Raw genomic sequence first — 23,195 nt, forward strand, 5'->3', positions numbered from 1 at the left:
TAAAGGCATGTTTACAGAAAGCAGTACTTGAAAACAAAGGATGGAGTAGGGAGGGACAAACAGCCTATAGCAAATAAAGCCAGGAAAATAGAAAATAAGCAACTTTGACGTTACAATCCACAAAGCTAATACTAAGCACTGGGCAAAATGCATTCCCAGGGAGGCTTTATGAATGCCCACAAGAAGTCTTAAGCAAGCCAGCCAGCTGTGCTATCTGGTAGGTAGGCTTCGACCTAAACAATTTAGCTAGATAATAACAATGTAGACCAGACCCCTAAAAGTCTCATAACACTGGGACACACAAATGTAGTTTTGGTCCAATCACGTGTCGTCAAGAAGTCCCATTCAATATTAGAACAGGTACTGTCACAAAAGAAGTATAAAACACCCCCACACAGACCTGAACACAATTATGCCCCTGCTTGCTACAATAGCAATATTAAACAACCTAACCGCCTGCCAAAAAATAGTCTAAACACTCTTGTGGATAAGTTGGATCATCTTGTATGGTGAATGAACAGCCAACATTTGCATAATTACATGAAAGTAAAGCCTATGTACATTTTACATCCGGCAACATGTAATTGCATTGGTTTTGATAGATCCTCAACACTGTTACTCATGAAATATTCTGACATTTTAAGAGACAAATGCAATGGGGAGAGAGTACTCAACATACAATACAACTCATTAATGATTTACAAAACTGACAGTGTTTGGTTGCACTAAAAGGGGTTCTGAAAATACCAACAGTGCTGGGTGCTGCTGTCCATTGGTAAAGCTTTGTAGTACGTTGTTTACAGGATGGCTTTGTGAGCGCATAACACAAGATGTGCAACCATAAAAAAAGGACAAAAAGAATATTTATACATCATCTGGAACCTTGGTAAGTGCAAGATCAAACTGAGGTGCTGCATTATTTGCCCACAAAGACCATGCCGATATGTAGGAAAACAGTTCAGACAAATCTGCCTAAACCATGATGCAAGAGAATGAAAATAAGGAGAGAAATTCAACGTTGACAGAGAGAAGGCATAAGGCATTAAAGATATGTTCAATAATGTTACAGAACTCAATAAATAAAACTTGATTCAAACAGTGAAACTACAATTGGTCTTCAATTCACTCACCTATTACTAATTACTGGATTAGTTTAGCACTTCTTGAATTACTTGAGGTGGCATGTTGCTCCTGCTTGTGGATAGGCGACAGAAGACAAAGAAAATATAATTATTTTAAAAACATGGCTGCTATACTTATATATAATGCCCCACAACATGGGTGCTATACTAATACATAACACCCCATGCAAACAACATTTTCATACACAATTAGGTAACCACCACACTATGCCTATATAACAGATGTTTCTTATCTTCTAACAACTCGAGCTGGAGTACACCCAAGGAAAATGTTATGCCACTTCAATTTTCAGAAAATTGACATGAAATCAAAAATGTTGCAGTTCACTCAAAATCTATTCTCAATTTTTGCCAATAAAATAAAGGCAACGTTTTCCTGGATGAACTAGAAGTCATATATTAATAATATGTTACCCAATATTTAATAATACTCAGATTTTTTGGATAAATTAGAAAATCCTTACCAAGCCCTTTCATATAGTGTCTTTTAAACTGCGGTTCGAGACACTTACACCGTGGGTCCGCAACTGTTTAGAAAATTAAATAATATTAGAAGATTAATAATTATATATGCATTAAAGTTAAATTAAAACGAGAAACACTCAAAAGTTCTTTGTAAACATGAAGGGATTTAAAACTGAATTGTGAGAGTAGCACAACTACATCAAAACAGAATCCATTATGGATGACTTGTTGGCGCTTACAGTGCCTAAATTGAGGCCACCAAAGGGGACATGCATTACAACCAAAAAAGACTAAGTGATATGTTTCACTGTAGCATACTGCTTTGTCTTTTAGAAATAAAACAACATTTTGAAAAGTTCAAACCTTCCCATCCAATGTTGACTTTTGCATTCTTTGTGAATTAAAATAAATATTGCATAATTTGTGCAACTGTTAAAATGCATAGCTAATTATGCTTCTGTGTATTGTCTTAAGGTTGACATTGCTTAGTTGGGGTCCCTGGCTTGCAATAATGATTCAGACGGGTGGCACAGAGGTCAAAATGGTAAGAACACCTGCCCTACTAAACAGCTTACGGACTGCCAAATACATATTTGGGAACAGGCTTTGCTATTTGTACACAACATGCCATTTGCTGCGATAACAGCAGATTTAAATGCTGCTCGTAGCAGGTGTTTGGTCATTTACAGAACTTAACCACCACTAGGTAGCACATAATGTGCAAACTGGCGCCTGAGAAGGAACAACAAATAACTTTAGCATCAGATCGATCGCAAAGGTTGTGGGGAAATATCCAGCTACTTCCAAACCATTTGCACTGCTAGGGAAGCATGTGGTCATGGCTTTAAATAAATGGACAAGTATCGGATTTTGTATTCTGAAATATATGAACATCTGAGCACAAGTGTACGGACTTGATTAATCCCCATACATCTGAAAAAGTCCAGCGGACATAAATCATCACAAACAAGTGTAGTTGTACTACTGTCTGTCTAAAGGTGCTTAGGGCCAGATGTAGCAAGGGTTTTGCGACTCGCAAACGGCGAAAAACGCCGTTTGCGAGGCGCAAAAGGCTCTACAAGATGCAGAAATGCATTTTGCGAGTCGGATCCGACTCGCAAAATGCATTTCCGACTCGCAAATAGGAAGGGGTGTTCCCTTCCTATTTGCGACTCGCAACGATATGCAATTTCATTTGCGACCTCGAAAGCGGTCGCAAATGAAATCGCAGTTACCATCCACTTGAAGTGGATGGTAACCCAGTCGCAAACGGGAAGGGGTCCCAATGGGACCCCTTCCCCTTTGTGAATGGAAACAAAAATACCGAAACAAAAGGTTTCGTTTTTTTTTCTAAGTGCAGCTTGTTTTCCTTTAAGGAAAACGAGCTGCAGATAGAAAGAAAAAAAAAAACTGCTTTATTAAAAAGCAGTCACGGACATGGTGGTCTGCTGTCTTCAGCAGGCCACCATCCCTGTGAGTGCCCATACTCGCAATGGGGTTGCAAACTGCGACCCACCTCATTACTATTAATGAGGTGGGTCTTTGCGACCCCATTGCGAGTTGCAGAAGGTGTCTGAGACACCTTTCCGCATACCAAATTGCGACTTGCAATTTGCGAGTCGCACGGACTCGCAAATTGCAAGTCGCAATTTTCAACCTACCTTCATCTGGCCCTTAGTTCCGAATTCCATTTTACACTATAAATGCAATTGACTTCAAAAACTTAACTCATGCTTGCATTTGTCTGAATTCCATAAAAAGGGATCTGTCTCCCATGTAGACCACAGATTATAACTCACACTTGCTCCAACCTATCCTTTCTCCCTGGCCCCCTACCCTCCACCTCCTTTAGAACTGACATTTTTTAAAGACTGGGGTCCAGATTTATACTTTTTGGAGCCGCATTCACACCATTTTTTGATGTAAAAGAGGTGCAAACTTCCAAAACACAATTATATTTTGTAGGTTTGCACTGCTTTTGCATCAAAAAAATAACGCAAATGCGGAGCAAAAAAAGTATAAATATGGGCCTGCATTTTTTATGTGTTTCCTAGCACGTCTTCTACATTTGATCTAACTGATTATGAACGTTGGTTTTAGAACAAGTCAACCCCTATGGAAAGGATTAAAGGGGACATCAGCCAGCTCCTATATTAATGATGCATATCCTTCACACTTCTTTTCAACAGAAGGAGATGCATACCTTTAAAAACAGAGATCAAAGAAGTTGGAACGCCATTGGAAGCTGAATTTCCATTTTGATTTGGGTCTCTCAGACATGATACAAGAGCCAAGGTTTGTATTGTTCAGTCCTTCCCTTCCATAACATTTAGCGGCTACATTTACAGATTCTCCACAGCTTGTGCTTACAATTAAACATTCTCTCTCGAAAACACGGAGAGAGGATTCAATCTTGTAACAAAGCACTTTTCTCAGTGTCAGGGCTCTTTTCTACCTAGACTAAATCTCCAAAATCCTTTTCGGTAACAGTGTATGGACATCTGTAAACATTTTGGAGAGTTAACTGACTTATCACAAAAGATCGTCTATGTGGGGCATTGCATAATGTATGGAACTTAGAAGACAGAATACAACAAAAAAAAAGTATGGGATACTTAAATCCTTAAAGCAAGCAATAATGTCCTTCCCCATCACATTTGTCATGCTGTTCTGTACTTCCTGCTTGCACTTTCAATACAAGTAACCACGCTCTTGCTAAAACAGTAATCTTGCCTGCCATGTCCCACAAAAATAATTTCGATCCAAGTTTAAATAATAACAATGGAAAATGTTGACATCGGATCTTAAATTTACCTTACTACTTCAATGACTGTTAACTACCATATAGTAAATAATCGAAGTTTCACAATACCATAGCCATAGTTCTCAAGTTTAACAGAGCCAATATTACAATAGATTTGGTGCCCGACTGCAAAAAAACACTAAGATAATGTAATCATTTACTAACACTAGCAGCAATTTCGCTTTAAGTTTGCATATTCAGACCTCAGCACGCTTTTCAAGGAACAGATTTAGATTGGCTGTTATGCTGTACAGGCACAAGTAAAACCAAACGTAATCTGTAGAGAGAGGAGGAGAGGGGGGGGGGGGGGGGAGGGAAAAGAGGCTTGTTGGGCTCAGGCAGGAAGATCAGCGTAAGACCATGTCATGCGTATTTGTAAAGCGCACCATTACCCACGAGGGTATCCTGGCTCTGTGTGCCGAGCCCCGACAGGTCTTCAGCTTCTTGCGGAATTCAACACGCAAAGGGGAGGCTCTAATGTGGAGCGGTGTACCGTTCCATGCTTTAGGAGCCATGTAAGTATGACCAGCCTCCTAATCGTGGGAGGGAGGGAGATATAGACAGAGAGTGTGTGGTTTTTTTTTTACTGAGTGTATTTGTATATTGGGAGCCTGTGAAGTCCCCAGAGCTGTGGTGGGATTTGAGTTTTCTGTTGGAGGTTGAGGATGACTCTGTATGGTTGCCATCAAATGATTTAGTTGCTGAACCTGGCACAGACTGTGTTCCCCTTGTCGAATTTGCTGGCGACTGTATCATTAGTGACAGTTTTTCTAGTGTTGCTTGGGAGCCATTTGAAGATCTTTCTCAGCATCATCAGGGTGTGGAAGCAAGATGCAGGGACAGGTATGACACATGAGGAGGCGGGGCGTTTCATGTCCAGTTTGCTGATGAGGATTATTGTTATGTTATGGGGACTTGTACAGCTTGTTTAATACCCTAGGGGTATCCAGGTACTGGAGTAGGTGAGTAGGCCCATCAGGCTCCTAGTCAAAAATCCAGGTCTTCAGTTTCTTGCAGAATTTGAGAAGGGATGGTCCTGATGTGCTGTGAAGGTCTTTCTAGAATCTGGCAGCGATGCAAGGAAGTTTTTCAGACTTGCTCCTTCAGATGCAGGGTATTTACTATAGGACAAGTGATGCTGAGCACAGCTGCCTGATGGGTTAGTGGACTTTCAGGCACTGGTTTAGGTCCGACATTGTGGAGAGCTTTGTGTGGGTGACCAGTATGAACTGGCATCGCTTCTGGACTGGTAGCCAGTGTAGCTCTCCAAAGTGGTGCGTGATGTGTTTGTTGTGGGGTGCTGACGAGGAGCCTGGCAGCAGCATTCTGTGTGGTCTGGAGTCTTTATAAGAGTTGTTTTGTGATACCAGTGAAGGGTGCAATGGTGTAGTCCAGTCTGCTATTAATGAGGGCTACAGTGACCGTCCATCTGGTGGTGGGAATGGTGATGAAGAAGGAGGAAGAAATGACAGCATTCACTCGTTTGACCATTGTGCAATTGTCATCCATTAGGATACCAGGTTTTTGGCGTGGTTTCAGGGTGTGTGTCAGGTATCAGCCAGCCACGAGCCGGAGTCCCATGGTGAGGTGTCCTTGATGAAGATGACTACTTCTGTAAAGGGACTTTTACATAAATAGGGAACATTTCTCACCCTTGCATAGGTTGCATTAAAGGTCTTTCTCGATACACTGCATGTGACCTCACTTGAGAGACATTTTGTTATCTTAAAGGGGGTTGGATCCCACCCAGTGATTACCATTGACTGGCTTGATTGTTCCTCTTGTTTGGTTAGCACATGCAGGATTTTTCTATTCCTTTTTGCACGTTTCCCTTCTATCTGTCTGTGTGTGCCTGTGCACAAAGCCAAAGTACAGCTTTCCTTCCCGTTGAGTGTCCTTCCCCTGCTCACGCACTGACGGCTGCTAAATTGTTTTCTTTTGGAGGAAGCACTCCATAATACTGCATCTGTTTGCATGCTGTCTATTTAAATCCTGCTACCTTTCCTGCTTCAAACACGATTCACTGTGGCAGGGAAGGTTTATTTTGAGACTGCATGCATTCATTATATTTTTTTTGAAGCAATTGTCTCTGCTGTGTGACAGACATGCCCTTCTGTACTTGCTTCAATAAGTTCCCTCAATCCCTGTTGCCGCTGTCCCACCCACTGTCGCTGTGGCTTTTGACACCTCTCTCCACTTTTGTTAGTGCTTCAAACACACTACACCATAGTTGAGAAACGTTATTTTCCGGATGCTCACGTCACAAACTTTTATTACTTTAGTTGTTACGGGGATATGATATTCCTTCAAGTTGCCTTTGCTCGCTCCTTCCCTCCTATCCTCCATCCATGTGCCTTAGTTCCCACCCCTTCCAACTTGTGGCTTCTGACCCTATTCTTCATTACCATTCAATGCCATACACAATGAGAGGGCATACTACACCAAACCATTCTATATAACGAAAGGCCATAACATACTAGGACGGGCCATACCATTTTATATTATACTATACAATGGCAGGCCGTACCATAATATACAAAGACAGGACATACATGTCTTTCCATACCATAGAAAGATAGGTCATAGATGCTATATCAGGCAATATCATACTATACAATGAGAGGCCAGACCCTATCATTTGATACTGTACAACGATAGGCCATACCACATCATACTATACAAGGCATACCATAACATACAATGACAAGCCATACTATACCGTACCATACAATAACAAGCTACCCCATACAATACAAGGACAGGCGATACCATACTATACAGTCACAAGCCATAACATACGGTGTGCGCAAGCCACTTAGTATTTTTGGACATCTGTTGTTTTAGTTGAATTGCAGACATGATATTCCTTCCTCTTGTCCTCTCTCCCTCTGTTCGCCTTTGTTGCTTTTATCCACTTCACCCTCCACCCTCAGTCTGTATGCCTTTGTACTCCAATCCATCCCTGTGTCTTTTGACCCTTCTCATTATATCTCAGTCATTGTTAATGTTTCAAACAAGCTACACTATAGCTGAGAATGTTTATTTTCAGAGTAACACTTACATTTTTCTAATATTCATTGGTTTAGTTGTATGGCACATCTACTATTCCTTTGTGTTGACCCCCCGTCTTGGTTGCCTTTACTCCCTCCCTCTAACCCTCTGTTCATGTACATGTGCTCCACTCCCTCCCACCACCTGTCCTGTGATTTTTTACCTCTACCTCTATTACCATATCAAAGAAGCACAGGCCATCTCGTACTATACAACAAGCCACACCATATCATACAATGGCAGGTCCTACTATATGACAGCCCATACCATACAATGACAACATGCCATACCATACTATATGACAGCCATACTGTATCACACAATACCATGACAAGCAATATCATACTATACAGTGACAGCAAATACGTTCCCATTCTACACTAACCAAGGACAGACCATACCATAACAAGCCATTATATACGGTGACAGGCAGTACCATACCGTGACAAGCCATAATATACAGTGACAGCCCATACCATACAATGCACAGCAGCCGTGCTGATGTACAACATGGCTAAGGATTGGGTGAATGTGGAAGAATAAACGTAGAACTCAATTTTATCTCGCCTAATGATAACTTCTGATAATATTAATACTAAAATGTTGTAAGGGAAACTAAAAATACATAACACTGATGTTTGTCCTTGTGGATATGGGTAACTAACAAAAGAGGGATAACATTATGGGGTGGCTACAACAAAAGGACTTTGGGGTACTTCTGCCACTCCAGTGCTCAGCCCCAAGGGCAGATCAAACAAAATGGGTACAGGATGGATTCAGAGAACACATTTCTCAGAAAAAGGCGTTCAGAAATAACCCAGTGTTTGGATTTTGTTACTATAAAATTTCAAATGAAAAAATGCTGTCCCTGTGGTGGCTAAAGAAGGAACGTTCCCTTTATGTACGGATGACCTGGAGAGTTAGGAAAGTTGTGCAAGACAGATATAATAGAATCTGTGGAAGCTACTGAGTGGCAGGCCCCAATAGTTGTAGCTCGAAAGTCTAGTGGGGAACTAAGGCTCTGTGTTGATTTGAGAGCCTTAAATAGAGGTGTTGTATTGTGGTATTGATGGTGACCTTGCCTGAAGGAAGGATTTTCATGACATTAGACAGTGTCAGCTTACCATCAGATTCGCCTACATTATGAGCCACAAGAATGGACAGCCTTTACAACACATATGGGAGCTTACAAATTTAAAAAGGATGCAATTTAGATTGGTTGCAGTGGGCACTGTACTTCAGAGAGCAATTCCCATGAGGACTATCAAATGAATTTTCTTCCATTTAGGAAGATGTGCTGGTGTTTGGAAGTACTCAGGAGGAGTATAACATTTAGCGTGAGAAGGGACATGGAGAAATTTCAGAAATATGGTCTCACGTTGAAGGATAAGTGTTGTTTTGGATGAAGAGGAATTATATATTTAGGTCACTTAATTATGCCTTCAAGAAGGAAATGGAGACAATATTAAATCAGTAAGACTTATAGGTTTGAGCTGCTCACTTAAAGGCACAGAGGCTAGCACATTTATCAGTAATCTTGCAGGGAATACATGTCACTAGAGAGCTACTCAAGAGCAAAGTGGAATTTGTTTGGGATGAGATCTGAAGCTTAAGATCTTTTTTCTTGGCTGGGACACTATGGTGGTGGCTGATGTCAGTGCGGAAGGAGTTGGGGCTGTGCTGCAACAGAGGTGATAATGCAGAAGAAACAACTGATTGTGCCTTAAGGTCCTTAAGTGGGCTTAACCATTCTGTCCCTGTGACGAAGGCATTGGTGTTCTGTGCCATGAATAAGTTTCGGACTTTCTTGTGAAGAATTTTAGTCAAAGTCTAACAATAGTACCTAGACAAATTGTCACGAAGAAGTGCTGCATCAGAATCTGTAGGTGGGTTATCAGACTACAGAAACATAGATTTAAAGTGGTGTACATTCCCAGTGTTTGTAATATTGCAGCAGACTGACACAATTGGTGGCGGATGAAGACAATAATAACGTCTTGGAAAAAGAAGGTGACTAGGAAGAGAAAGAAGGTGATCAGGATATCTGGAGACAAGAAAAGACTTGTATGACCATCAGAGGAGTAGTGAGAGAAGAAGTCAGATCTGGAAAAGATGTGTTCCTGATGAAGGCAATGAAGTTGATAATGGAAGGCTGGAAGTGTAAGGAAAGAAGTGATGACCAGATAAACAAGTTTTGGTCATAAAAGAGAGTTGTCTGTTTTGCATCACAAGGTTGGTTCTGAGAGAGCGTAGCTCATATACTAAAAAATTAACATGAAATGTTTATGAACTAATGCGTAATATTGCCGCAACGAAAATGTATTGATGTGTTTTACTAAACGTGCACTTGAAATGTGCTCACGGGGAGTGGCGGCCAATGTATACAATGAATAATGAAAACTGACTAATGATGTAGATTTAATCTGGTAATGTATAAATTTACACTAATGTTAAGGATTATATGCTAAAGTTCTGCTAATAAATCGTTAGGCCTTAGATAGCACGAGTCGAGGCCTAGCTGCACGGTTTCATATTAAATGTGTTTTTCTAACGTACAGTGTGCTGACTTGCTGAAGGACATAAACTCGTATTTTTCCAAAAGTTAGAAGATGAGTGTAACTGTAGTAGATCCGTTCTCATGAAATTTGACTTGCTCAAGGAAACATTCTTGCTGTATGCAACAGTGTAGACTAGTCGCAGATACAAGCTCGCCTAAACCGGTACAGACAATGGAACCACTGACAGAAGATGTGAAAAGGACCACGAGAGAATGAAATCATACCGGCCATTCTACCCGCTGGAGACATCAATCATAAGAACCAATAAACTACGTGAGAACCGTTATGGGGTGACAATTTTGATGAACTCACTGGAAACCCATTGGATGAAGATAGTGGGTGCCAAACTCAACCAATTAGGAATTAGGGGACAGTACAACAGAAAAGGGATAAAAACCTATGACACAGAGAGCCATTAGGAAGGAGAGGTCACTATGCCATTGCGAACTTTTGCTATGACCCAGACACTTTGTCACTCTGCCTAGAGACTTTGCTGTTTGGTTCTTCAAACCATCCTTGCCCTTACCTTGCCCGTTCATACTTTACCTCCTTATGAGGGCAGTACCTTTATACTTTGCCTTACCGAGCTGTGCCGAATCCTTGGCTGATGGCGAATCAACTGATGTCCTGAGGACGAAGACTGAATCTGTATGCTGACCCAATACGGAGGGTAACTATATGACAATGAAATTGTAATTGTCTGTTTGCTTTTCCTTTCTAGGTACCAACTGCTTCTTTGACAGAGACCATAGTTAGATGTTTTCCAAATTGGTGTTGCAAAATTTTTTGCATGAAGCCCAACATGCCAATGCTAATTTGAGGTTAGTTAAGGGGTTCATTAAACGGACGCAAATAGACAAATGACAATCTATGCTTTGTTGAATAATGCGCTAAGGTTAACCTATGTTGACATCGTGCCATGTTCTAATATTCGCGATTCTTGCGTTGATGAAATCTTATCAGAGTTAGCATATTGTGACAATGCTAATGTGTTTCTTGCTTTTGAGACTAATAAACTTGCTAGTTGAATTGTAATCAATAGGGAATAAACATCACAAAATCGTACTAAACTGGTGTGGTTATTCATGACTGAAAGGTCATGGTGGTTTCTGAGTCTTATTAATGTCATTGATTAATCTGAATTGTCTTGTTATGGTAAATATTGAGGACGCTATTGACATATTAATTGACATGTTGATCAGTTATCTCGTCCTAAGGAGTCTTCAATGAGGGTAGTCCACCACTGGCCGTGAGAAATAAGTCAATTTGCTTAGGTCTTGAAGGTCACCTGGGAATTAGTTAGATCAATGAGAGATTACGATTGGCTACCTGGTGGCTTGGTATTGATTTACAGGTATACAGGGTGATTTGGGTCCATCTGGAATGTAACAGCATTGATATGGAACTAGTCACATGTAAACTTCCTATGCAGTGCAGAGGGTCGCCTTACAAGCCCTGGGAGGAGATTGATCTCAACACTAAGGCTAAAAACTGAAGAGATGAGCATGCCATACCATATAATTTTGGTAGATTTGTTTTCACTTTATCCCGAAGTTAAATATGTGCATTGCATCAGCATGCAAAGAATTTTAAAGTTTCTAGAAGAGATTTTTGCTATAGAGTGTACGCCTACATCAGCTTTAATGGATTGTTGCAATTTTGTTAAAGCAAAATGGAACATTTTCTGTGTGGGAATGGTATTAAACATCATAAATATACGTTATATCACCCAAAATGCAATGGGATAGTAGAATGTTTTAATCATGTATTGAAACAGTGTGTATAAAATGATGCAAGTGAATGATATGTTGTGGAGAGAGGATGTGAAGGAGTGTTTCAGTGCAGGTTCGAGGCTAGCACCTAAGTGAAAGAGATGGCAGTAAGGCTGGGTTTCAGTTGATGTGAATGATAACTGGAGGAGTAGAGAGGTGCTGTCGCATGGGAAGAGAAAGCTTTGTTATGATGACAGAGTGGGGAATGGGTGGATTAACTCCATGGGTGTGAGCAACGGTTCAAAGCCGTCCTCTGCACACGAGGCAGGAAATACCTCTGGTGTGGGCACAAGAGGCATTACCCAAAACTGAATATTGCCTCGAGAGCTGGGGGAGAGCGTCCACAGCTCCTAATGATATTTCAGTATTTTCAAAGAAATGATGATCTGCACGCATGGTTAGCTCAACCCCCTGAGCACTGATGCAGACGGGAGCGGTATTAGTAGAAAGGGGCACAAGTGGGGCACAGTTTTTAAACGGCACAGGTGGGGCAATGCTTGGTGGCAGGAATTTTGTGGATTCCTGAAGATTCCAGAAGCTTCCATCAAAGAAATGTAAGGAAGATGTGTGCTTCCAGACAATTTTTGAGGTTTGGAGGGCATTGAGGGTAACCAAAAAAAATGAATGGGATCCATGCAAGTCATGACATACAGGATTCCCCAAGGTGTATCGTTTTCAGAAATGTACAGGTTGGCTAGGTTTCCCAAGGTGCCAGCTGAGCTAGGTCCAAAATCTAGAGCTACCCATATTGGAAATAGAGGGTCAGTTTTAGGTGGAAAAATGTGTTGCATCCATCTTGCGTTTTGGGCAGTTTCTGGTAGCAGACAGTAGGCCTACCCACAAAAGTGACGTACCAGTTTTACAAGGAGTCTTGGGGGAATGCCAGATGGGAGGACTTTTGTGGATCTCCACAAATCCCAGATCTTTCCATCACAGAAATGACGAAAATTTGTTTTTTAGTCAAAGTAGTTTGGGGGTCTGCCGGCATTGTAGGTTAAAAAAAAAAAAAAAACTAATGGGATCCACCCAAGTCACGCCATTCTGGATTCTCCTAGGTGTCCAGTTTTAAAAAATGTATGGGATGGCTAGGTTTCCCTAGTTGACGGGTGAGATAGGGCTCAAAATCTAGAGCTATCCACATTGGAAATAGATGGTCCGTTTTCGGTGGAAAAATGCAATGCATCTATTTTGCATTTTAGGCCGTTTCCTGTTGCGGGCACTAGGCCTACCCACACAAGCGAGGTACCATTTTTAATCGGGAGACTTGTCTGAGCATAGAATATTAGAACATTTGTTATTACCAGGTGGATTTCGTTGCATTTGTGCCTTTCAAATGTAAACCAGTGTATAAGAAAATGACATTCTGAAAAATAACCTCTAAATCATAAGCTAGTACAGGTACTCACAAACTCAGATGTAGAAATAATTAATGCTCCTAAACTCTATATCTTGTGCCCATTTCAGAATTACGTAAGTTTCTCTGATACCCATTTTTCACTCTTATTTCTCTATAAGAATTGGTCTATACTCTGGAAGTGATGAAAAACCACTGTAAGGTGCAGCTCAGTTGCTTGCTCTGGAAACCATAGGTTTTTGGAGAACCTACAAACCCTATTTATCCCCACGATCAGAAGGATCTAGCGGACGTAGTGGTATATTGCTTTTGTCAATCGACCATCATGACAAGAAGTTACAGATGAAAATGTTGTCACAAATGCCATTTTTTTCCTACTCCTTTTCAATATTTCTTTGTTCAACAGTTAATTTTCTAGGGAAGACCATGGGGGATCTACCTGTGCTGAGTTCTGAACTACTTTTCAGAAGTCTGTAGCTTTTCCGGATCACCCAAGGGTTTCACACTGGTTTCCACCACAAACTGGAAGTAGGTTGAGAGCACAAAAAACATAGGGACATAGGCTACCTCTTAGAAAAATGCCAAAACTGTGGTACTAAATTAGTTTTTTTGTTTCAGCTCTGCATGTTCTGAAAGCTAGAAAGATTGTGAGTTTAGTACGGCAAACAGTTTGTGGAAAAAACAAAACCTAGACACTTATCTGGAGCACTTTTTCATTATTTTTCTCAAAATACTCAAAACGTTGCTATAGTTTGCCTATTTTCTCAGTCCCCTCCTTGGGAATCCACAAACCCTGGACACCTTTAGAATCTCAGGGATGTTGAAAAACAAAAACAAAAAAAAAACACAAACTTGGTGTGGATAGTTTATGTGGACTAAACGTTATGGAGGCCTAAGAGCAAACTACCCCAAATTGCCAAAAAAAGGCTTAGCACTGAGTGGAGGGGTGTCAGTGAAAGCTTTAAAGTGGGTGATCATTACTGTTCCCACTGGAGCAGAGGTGTGTTGTAAATTCATCAAGACAATAAGCCAGCAAGGGTAGACTCTTCCGTAAAGCAGTGAAGACCCAAAATAGTAGCATTTGGAATATGGCTAGTGTGTTTGCTCACCCCCAGAAGAAGTGAGGTTGCATGTGGTACGGATAATATATCCTTTCGAAATTCAGGCGTTTCTCAGCATGTTGGGGGGGTGACAAGAGGACACAAAGTGGGCTTCATGCATTTCTGCACGCTTGAAGGATAACATTACCTCTTAACCCTTGCTGTGAAGTTGCATCTGTGCTAATGTTCATAGTATGTATGCTGCTAATACCTAATAATCACAATAGCAATGTTAATATTCATATCTATTCTATTTTAACGGTTTAGTGGTCCTTATTTTCCTTTCTTTTTTTAGTAATGTAAATAGATTATGCTGCAAACTTGTATTTGTACAAAATGGGGGGTCTGGTTAGCTTCCTACTGTGCTAGTATAGTGCTACCGATCTCTCTGGCAGAAATGTTTGAAGGTTCTGGCATTGTTATGCTATAACAATATTCTTGTGTTCATTCAAGCACTGAGCTATTGGTCCTGAGTGTGAAAGAGGTTTTCAAATAAAATGCAGCTAGATTTCTACCTCTTGTGTTCCACTGTCACTGGTGGCTCCTAAATGTAAGTAATGAGTCATGGGCCTGGAAAGAATAGTCTTTCAGGGTGTTACAACAGTCAATGTGTTCTCCTGCTCCCCAATCAGAAAGGAATATGCGAGTGTGAGGGGAAGGAGGTCTTCCTTCATCAAGCCCAGAGATTCCAACTGCGGGATTGGTGTCCTGAAGCACCCAAGAACAAACAAAACTAGGCCACATTCTTAGCATAGAAAGAATCAAAGCTCTGGCTAGCAGTCACACACACAAGTCAATTAAAGAGTTAGATCTCCAATGGGCTCAACAATAAAAACGGAAGAAGCATTTCGTCACTTCATACAAACAAAATTAAAAATACTGCAGCACATCAATTAATTTCAACACTTGTGTCATCACAATACATTTTAAGGAAAAAAAATACAAATATGCAACACATCAGTGCATTTGCTGGACCATAGTATAGCTGAATCACTGCCTTTGCTATTTTTATGCATTTTTGTTTAAAAAGCGGTTGAAAATAATTATATTGGGGAATTTTATGGCAGGACAAGCAATTAAAACATGATCTAGCGATTATACATCTTTATTACCTAAAGTGCATAATCTGTCATCCCATCGTGCGTGCCACAAAGCATCAGTCACACTACTTAGCTGTTAACAATTCAACCAACACAATATGCATCTACAAACTCTGTGATACAAATTCCACCTTAATTAAGTTTGTGGTACTGCAACTCGACATGACCGTACTATTTCACATAATCTCTGTTTCTTACCGCAGAGTCTAATGTCATTTTCCATAGAACTTTTTTTCCACAAATACTTTCAAATTACTTAATTTGGCAATAGGTCATATTCTGTGGATGTACCTTATTAAAGTTAAAGTGCTTAATTGCAAACTGAAAAAGCCTTTATTAATGTACCATCTCCTCTTTAAAGTGCAAAACATTCTATAGTTAATAACTCCCTGAGGATATACCCTTTTGAATATAGAGGACGATAACCTCACCATATTACAGCTGCCTATCCCCTTATAAAATTTGCTTATTAAGCCCATTTCTAGTTGTAATGACGCGATTGGTGCCTTCGTTTTTAAGGTACAAACAGAAAGGCATAAAGTGCCAATGATCTATTTTAACTGTCTCAATAGTATATAGCAGGGTTGGGGGGAATTTTTATTTTATAGACAGTTAAAGGGCCTTCGACCCGTTGCGCCACATAGTGCTTTAAGTGCATTTGCAAGTGCGGTTGACTTATCAAATATGTGATATGTTCCCTATCAGTTAAACCGGCTATAAAGATTTCCCCTAGGTAGGGGTAGGATTTAACTACTTCCAGGGCTATACTACATAGATGCCAGTTATATTTCTTAGGAGCACAACAAACCCTTGCATGAAACTTCAAATTCTTACTTTTATTTATATTCACCTTTAAAAAATGAGTTTCAGTATAGAAAGGTAATAGACTAAGACGGTTATGTAATCTTTTTGGTATCAGACCTAATAAGCCAATATCATCCGATTATAACAATGGACCAGATAATGTGGCCCCAATCTGTGATTGCCGCCACCTACCCAGCCGCCACCTACCCAGCTCCTCAATTTTGGCAGGTCAGCAAGTTATTCAACACCATCCCTGGTGTCCATTATAGTTGTAATGCCATGCTTACCTACAAGCATGACATGGCACCTTGTAGAGGTATGCAAGGTGATTTTAAGCTTCAATAAACCCTTCAGTATGCCCATAGCGCGAAGTTTCCTCCACAGGGTTTCCTCCACAGGGTGTAATATAGAAGCATAGACATGCATAACCCTTCTTTTGATCATACGTTTCCAGGATTATTTGCAATGCAGTTATATTATCTACTGTGGAGAAATTAGGTCCAATGACAGCTTGTTCCAAAGGGATCATTTTCTTTTCCTCTACCAAACGCTGTAAATTATTTCAGATCAATTTATCAAGCATTTTCCCAGATGTGTCCAGCAGCGTAATTTGCCTATAAATACTAGGAGCAGTGATACGGCCTTTTTTATGTACTGGAAGAATGATACGCCTTCTACAAGAGTCAGATATCACTCCAAATAAGCAGTATTTAAATAATGCTGTCAAATAGCTAGCCCATTCTTCTAGGTCTAGCTCTATGATAGTAATAAGCAACTGACCAGGGCCTCTTGCACCTGTGCTCCTGGCATTAGGAAGAAATTCTTACACCTGTGACCTTGTTGGGCAAAAGGTAGTAATACTTTACGAATCTATAGGCCCAATATCAGAGTAAACAATACTATTTAAAAAACAATCCAAATTATTTGGAGCAAAAAGAGAGAAAATGTAGATGCACCATTTAGAACAAGGAATATTATTAACTTTAGGTTCAGAGGTGCGGCCACATTACCCAATGATCTTCCATAAAGATCTACAATTACTTTAGTTCACTGCTTCTGTAATCTTAACCCAGGTTATATCTGCCTCATCTTTCTTTGTGCTAGCTTCCACCAAGCTCTCCTTTTAGTACGCTTATTGACTTATTCATTTCTCTTGAATAGTGTATAAGTTGACGTCTTTGCGATCAGTTTATTAAAAATGAAGGCATTATTGCACATTTTTAGCCTGCTTCGCACTTCCTTCCTTCCTTCCCTTGAATTTTCTGGAAAGTTTAGGGTTTTCCATACAAATTTCCATATCTTCTACTTAAGTCTCCACAGATACGGTTTGGAATTTTTCTCTATAGTTTTTTTCTAACTTGACTGTTAGGGTCTCTGTATTTTCTATGTTCCAGGATACTCTCCCATTGATGGGATTGAGGTGTACCTCATTTTCTTCACTTACCTGCTAGGAAGGTATAATCTCTGGTTTAGTACTGATAACCAGTGATAAAATATTATGTCCACTCCAGGTATTATTAAATACCTTTATTTCCATTAAACAAGAAAAAACACATATTAACCTATAACAGTCATTTATCGAGGCAGATGAGCATGCAATATGAGCAAAGAGAGACAGAATATCATCATCTATTCTGCCATTAACTCTAATAACCTTGTATTCCCCACAAGCTTCCAACAATAATAATCCTCTTTTATTTACCCTGGCACCAGCCGGAGAAATTGAGGAAAGGGATATTCTATGCCTTCTGTCGTACTCTATCAGAAAAAGTGCTATGGAAGGATTTAGAGATAGTAGCATTAAAGTTTTCCATAATTAAAATAGTCTCAATTCTATTGTGCTTGGCCACAGCCTTTATATATTAAAAACATATTTAATCAATAATTAGTCTCATGGCAAAGGGGGGTATACAAATTAGCCAGAATAAGAGGGATTATGAGACAATAGCCTGGATTCTAATCTGGAAAAAACTACACAGTGCATTACATTTGATGAGCGTTAGTGTACTTGATTTGCCCATGAGTAGTTGATACTCAAAAGTGTAGCTGTACATACACTTGCATGACCTCTGCTGGTCTTAGTTGTTGGACTGCTGATAACATAATAACCATCTACTTCAAGTGGCCCAGTAGACCATGTTTTCCTCAGACATAACTTCTGGATTTAGAGTATTCGGATTCTTAATTTTCTCTACAGTTTTCACACAGCCAGCTAAATTCCAGGAGAGGATTTTGGTGGTGCTGTTAAACAGGCCACCTCCAAGAGTTTGGTCTAAAACATTTGTCATTGGTCCCTCTCCTTCCCTCAATGCTAGAACTCCATTTTGAAATGATACCATTCTAGTTCCCGCCTTACAGGAGACTACAGTTAATTTTCCATTGAGCGCAATTTCCTTTAGGGGACCTAGGCACTTTTCTAGAGGGCTTAAGTCATTCAAATCCCTGTACCTATTCAGATAAGGCACATATAATTTTGGAAAATATGGTACAATATAAATCCCTCGAGATAAAGAAGTCTCACTTATTCATAATTAAGTTGGCAATTACTGGGGAATTAAAGACAGCCCTAGTGTTTTTTTCTCAAACCATGTGCTTAACAGATGCCAAGTTTTATACTACTACTCTTTACTAACTTAAGCTGGTCAACTTGTTCTTTAAGATTCAGCAAAAATAATCTATTTAGGAACAAAACATCTTCATCAAATAATACAATAAAATCAAGGATCGTCAACCCCTCAACCATTTCTTTCCTATTTGGATGGTCTGAGGAACCTCCATGCTGAACAGAAGCAAAATCTGTTACACCAGTCACCATAGGATAAACATAAGGGGGTGCAGTCTAACTTAAACTCAGTATGGATGTCCTCCACAGAAAAGGAGTCATAAGAAAACGGATTCTGAGAAAGAGGTATTATGATCAGCCTTTATAGTTTATGTCAGACTTCTGATATTACTGTCCACCATTATGGTTGGCGTTGCATGTACTGATGTGAGTGTGCTTAAAAGTCTACTGGTACCTCAGTAGGAGAGGGCATCATAGGAGATGTAACCTTTCCTGCTCCTTTCTTTCTCAACCTTAGCATCTTCCTTTTCTTTTTCCGATCCTTTTGTTCTTTTCTCTTCTGAAGCACAGTTATCAATATCTGTGATTTTAACATTATTTTTATCTTTTTATTCGGTTTCCTGAAAATTGGCAAAATTTCACTACTTGGGGAGGATGGATATTATTCGACTCTTTATTAACGGTCCTCGGGCTTGGAGACTTGGCCGAAAGACAAAGCCGCAGCACTGCGGGTTTCTCTTTCTGCAGGTTGTCACTCTCCCAAGCGGTTTCCTGGGCTGCTTCCTTTCTGCGGCACGTTGCTGCTTATTGTTGCTCTTACTGTTTCCCCAGGATCCGGGTTCCAACAGTGGGAAGTTTAGCAACGCAGCCTACTGCCCCCTCACTAAAGAAGCTGCTTCTGGAGCCTCGGGGTTCGCTGTTGCTCACAATCACTCATCACCATGTACTGCTCTGAACTTCGGATCGTCAGAGTATTATATCCAGAGTGTACCTGCACTGCCACTCGCCTGCAGAACCATTTCGCCCTCTCGTCCCATCAACACTCCAATGCATCCAGCCCTGTTTTCTGCTCTACTGGCCCATACCCTCCTGCACAGCTCTGATTGCCTGGAGGCAAAAAAGAAAGAGGTAAGGAAGTGTGTGGCTAAGGAAAAAAGCCACTCTTGCACCCTTACATTTGGAGAGAGTTAAGAGGGGTTAGAAAGGAGAGGTGTGAGGCAGACAGTGTTCTTTTGGACTTTAGCATATTATTCCATCTGGTATTTCAACATTTTTGGGTAATCTTAAGGTGGTAGTTGATCTGTGAGCTTTGAGAGCATTTAAAACTTCAGATCTCTCTATATTTAGGTCCCAGGGTGTAGGAGGAGCTTTTAGTGCTTTTTCCTAGAATAGAATCGGCAGAGCGGAAGCAGCTCAGTATGTCTGGCCTGTCATTTAGGCCCTTCTAAAATGCAAGGCTTCTGCGCTTTTTCAAGTGAGTCAAGATGACTGCCCGGAGACCTCGCTCAGGCAGATCGATCCCTCTGAGAGCCTGTAAAAAAAGTCAAAGTACAACCTTCTCAGAAATAAGGCGACTGATGTATCATATGGCCATTTTGCCTGTATATAGGAGAAATGTATTTCTATAAAAGTTTTTTTTTTTTAATCACATTGATTTAACACATGATTGTTAAATATAATAAATATCTTTAGCAGTTTAAATTTGATTAGATATTATGGATATAATTAGAAGTTAATGAATTCTTAGTCTTTAAATGTATTGTTTTTCTATTTCTTTGTATTTGGTGAAAGGCTTAGAGTCTTTCTACTAGGTCTAATGTTTGTTGTATCTTTTTAAGGAAGTTAGTGCACTTTATTGTGTTTGGCTGTGAGGAAGATCTCAGTGAGATCGAAACACGTTGCCATTAAGGGCCTGATTCTAACTTTGGAGGACGGTGTTAAACCGTCCCAAAAGTGGCGGATATACCACCTACCGTATTACGAGTTCCATAGGATATAATGGACTCGTAATACGGTAGGTGGTATATCCGCCACTTTTGGGACGGTTTAACACCGTCCTCCAAAGTTAGAATCAGGCCCTAAATCTTTTCATCACGTATTGCAAGCCTGTGGAGTCCGTTTTTCCAGTTACCAGAGACGGTGGCATATGGTGCCAACTGATCTTAATCCCAGGGCTGAACCCTTTTGTGTTGAAACCCTACATGGACCTGCAGAAACAACCGTTCATCCTCCTCCCACCCCTTCAGATACATGTTGGATTATCTGCCCATATCTGATTCCAAATTAATTGTGAACCGTTATTTTTTATTAACTTGTTTTGCAGCGACTGAAAATTAGAAGATGATACAAAGTAGTGACATTTCTCTTGTTTCCCTAATGCATTCGCCGGGAGGGCTGAATAAAGGGTCTGGTTCCAATCTAAAATTGTTGTAAACTTGATTCTTTAAAAATAGTGACTTCCTCCAACATACAGGGATAGGTGTAACCCCTGTACTTAGGGAAAATAAAAATAAAAACTCTAAACTGCAATATGATACCCTAAAGCTACCAATTTCTGAGTATTACTACATGCTCTACTACATGCCCTTAAAAGAACTATCTGCTGAGAATTTAAAATTTATTCAGGTCTCTGCTGTGAATGGAGGGAGATCTGTAAGGCATCATGGGTCTAGGATGCTTGGGATCCCTTCCCCTTTAGCAGAGGTTGAGTGAATGAAATAGACTGGCCAGTACACTTAATGGTGCCTGTGCATAGGGCCCTTTATATAAGCCTTACAATTAGCAATAATCTAAAAGTGGTTTCCTGGAATGCAGCAGGTCTAATGAACAATCCGGAGAAACTGGAATTTTTGAATAGCTTAAAAGCTGACATCTGCTTCCAGAAAACCTGGTGCTCCTTGTATTTTCTGTGCGATGGCTGTTTTGTATTAAGTTGTAATGCTATCCCTTCCCCTTTAGCAGAGGTTGAGTGAATGAAATAGACTGGCCAGTACACTTAATGGTGCCTGTGCATAGGGCCCTTTATATAAGCCTTACAATTAGCAATAATCTAAAAGTGGTTTCCTGGAATGCAGCAGGTCTAATGAACAATCCGGAGAAACTGGAATTTTTGAATAGCTTAAAAGCTGACATCTGCTTCCAGAAAACCTGGTGCTCCTTGTATTTTCTGTGCGATGGCTGTTTTGTATTAAGTTGTAATGCTATCCCATCCAAGAAAGGGCACGGAAAGGGTGGGATTGCTATTCTTTTAAGTAATGTCAAATTGGGATTGCAACAGTTTTAAAGACCCCTCTGATATTTTAATATAAAATCATCCCAAAAGCAAGTGAGTGTGTGCAAGACCCCTTGTTAATGGTGAATGCATATAGTCCCCGAAACAGAAGGTATAATAGTGTGATTTGCGATATTGTCTCCTCCCTAACTAAAGCTATGAATAATGAGGATGAACTTCAGGTTCTGTTAGTTGGAGACTTAAATTGTAAAGACCCGTAATAATTTTTGTTATCTCCCTCCAGTGGTTCTCCACTATCAGACATTCCCATAGGATGAGAAAAAAGGATCCCACCACGTTACATCCCCTGATGCAATGTTCCGATGCACACCACCCCTGTCGGTGCAGCAGGGACCTGGAGTAATATTCCCTTTGTAGGATTCTAAGTTGTATTAGCTTAAAATGGACCCTTATGGCGATCTCCCTGGGACTCTGTATCACTTCCATCCAGTCAAATGTTACTCTCCCAGGCTACCTGGAAGTTCTGCAAGGGGTCAGGAGAGATACTGAGTAACTTCCTACATATCAAGGAGACGGCCTTGGTTGTCCTAGGTTCCAACAGGAGCCTATCCTCTAGCAGTGCAGATTCCGGGAGTTGCTGCCCCTCAGGGATATGACATCACAGTGCATGTCTCAGTTGCAAGTATCAAAAACTTTCTGAGTTGCCTATGCCATACTCTTTCACTAGGTCTGCAAAAGGTAGGAGTGACCCCCCCACTCCAAATGTCTCCCAAATAATCTATACCAATCAGCCCCATTGCCTAAATCCTTGTAGCTTCCCAACCTCACGCCGCAGTCTGCCGCTCAGATAGGAGTCCGACATGTCAGTCTGTCCGCCCATCCAAGACATTTGCTAGCCTCTTTCCACACTCCTACCACTGATTGGGTGTGCAGGATATTTGGCCCTCACGCCCAGCATCATATAGAAGTGACAGATAACACTGATCACCCATTGCTTCCCTGTCCACCTAATATGCCGGATCATCCCAGGCCGCGAAAACCCAGTCATTTACTGTGCATAGTTGTGCTACCCAATACTATAGGCATATGTCGGTACAACCAGCCCCACTTCAAATACTTTGGTTGGAGCTTGGACAGTGAGATTATGGGAGCTACCCCCCCCCATCCCACAAGAGGGGGATGCACTTACCTATTGATTTCCCCAAACAGTTTGTGTGGCACCAGATAAGGAGTATTCTGTAAGACATACAA

At 40.6% G+C, this 23,195-nt stretch overlaps 1 protein-coding gene across 5 annotated transcripts in view; it reads right to left on the reverse strand.

The window, feature by feature from the left end:
• ZHX3 (zinc fingers and homeoboxes 3) overlaps positions 1–23,195 on the reverse strand; it is an 82,113-nt gene that overhangs the window by 51,165 nt on the left and 7,753 nt on the right. For 3 of the 5 annotated variants that reach the window (XM_069243792.1, XM_069243794.1, XM_069243791.1), the window contains exons 2-3: positions 1,607–1,669; positions 1,131–1,194 (exon numbers count right to left, since the gene is read on the reverse strand). The gene's annotated coding sequence lies outside the window, so the exon portion shown is untranslated. The remainder of the gene's footprint in view (positions 1–1,130; positions 1,195–1,606; positions 1,670–23,195) is intronic. The other 2 variants (XM_069243793.1, XM_069243795.1) reach the window with 1 other exon arrangement.

Source organism: Pleurodeles waltl, chromosome 7, assembly GCF_031143425.1.
Source record: "Pleurodeles waltl isolate 20211129_DDA chromosome 7, aPleWal1.hap1.20221129, whole genome shotgun sequence".
NCBI classification, from domain to species: Eukaryota; Metazoa; Chordata; class Amphibia; order Caudata; family Salamandridae; genus Pleurodeles; species Pleurodeles waltl.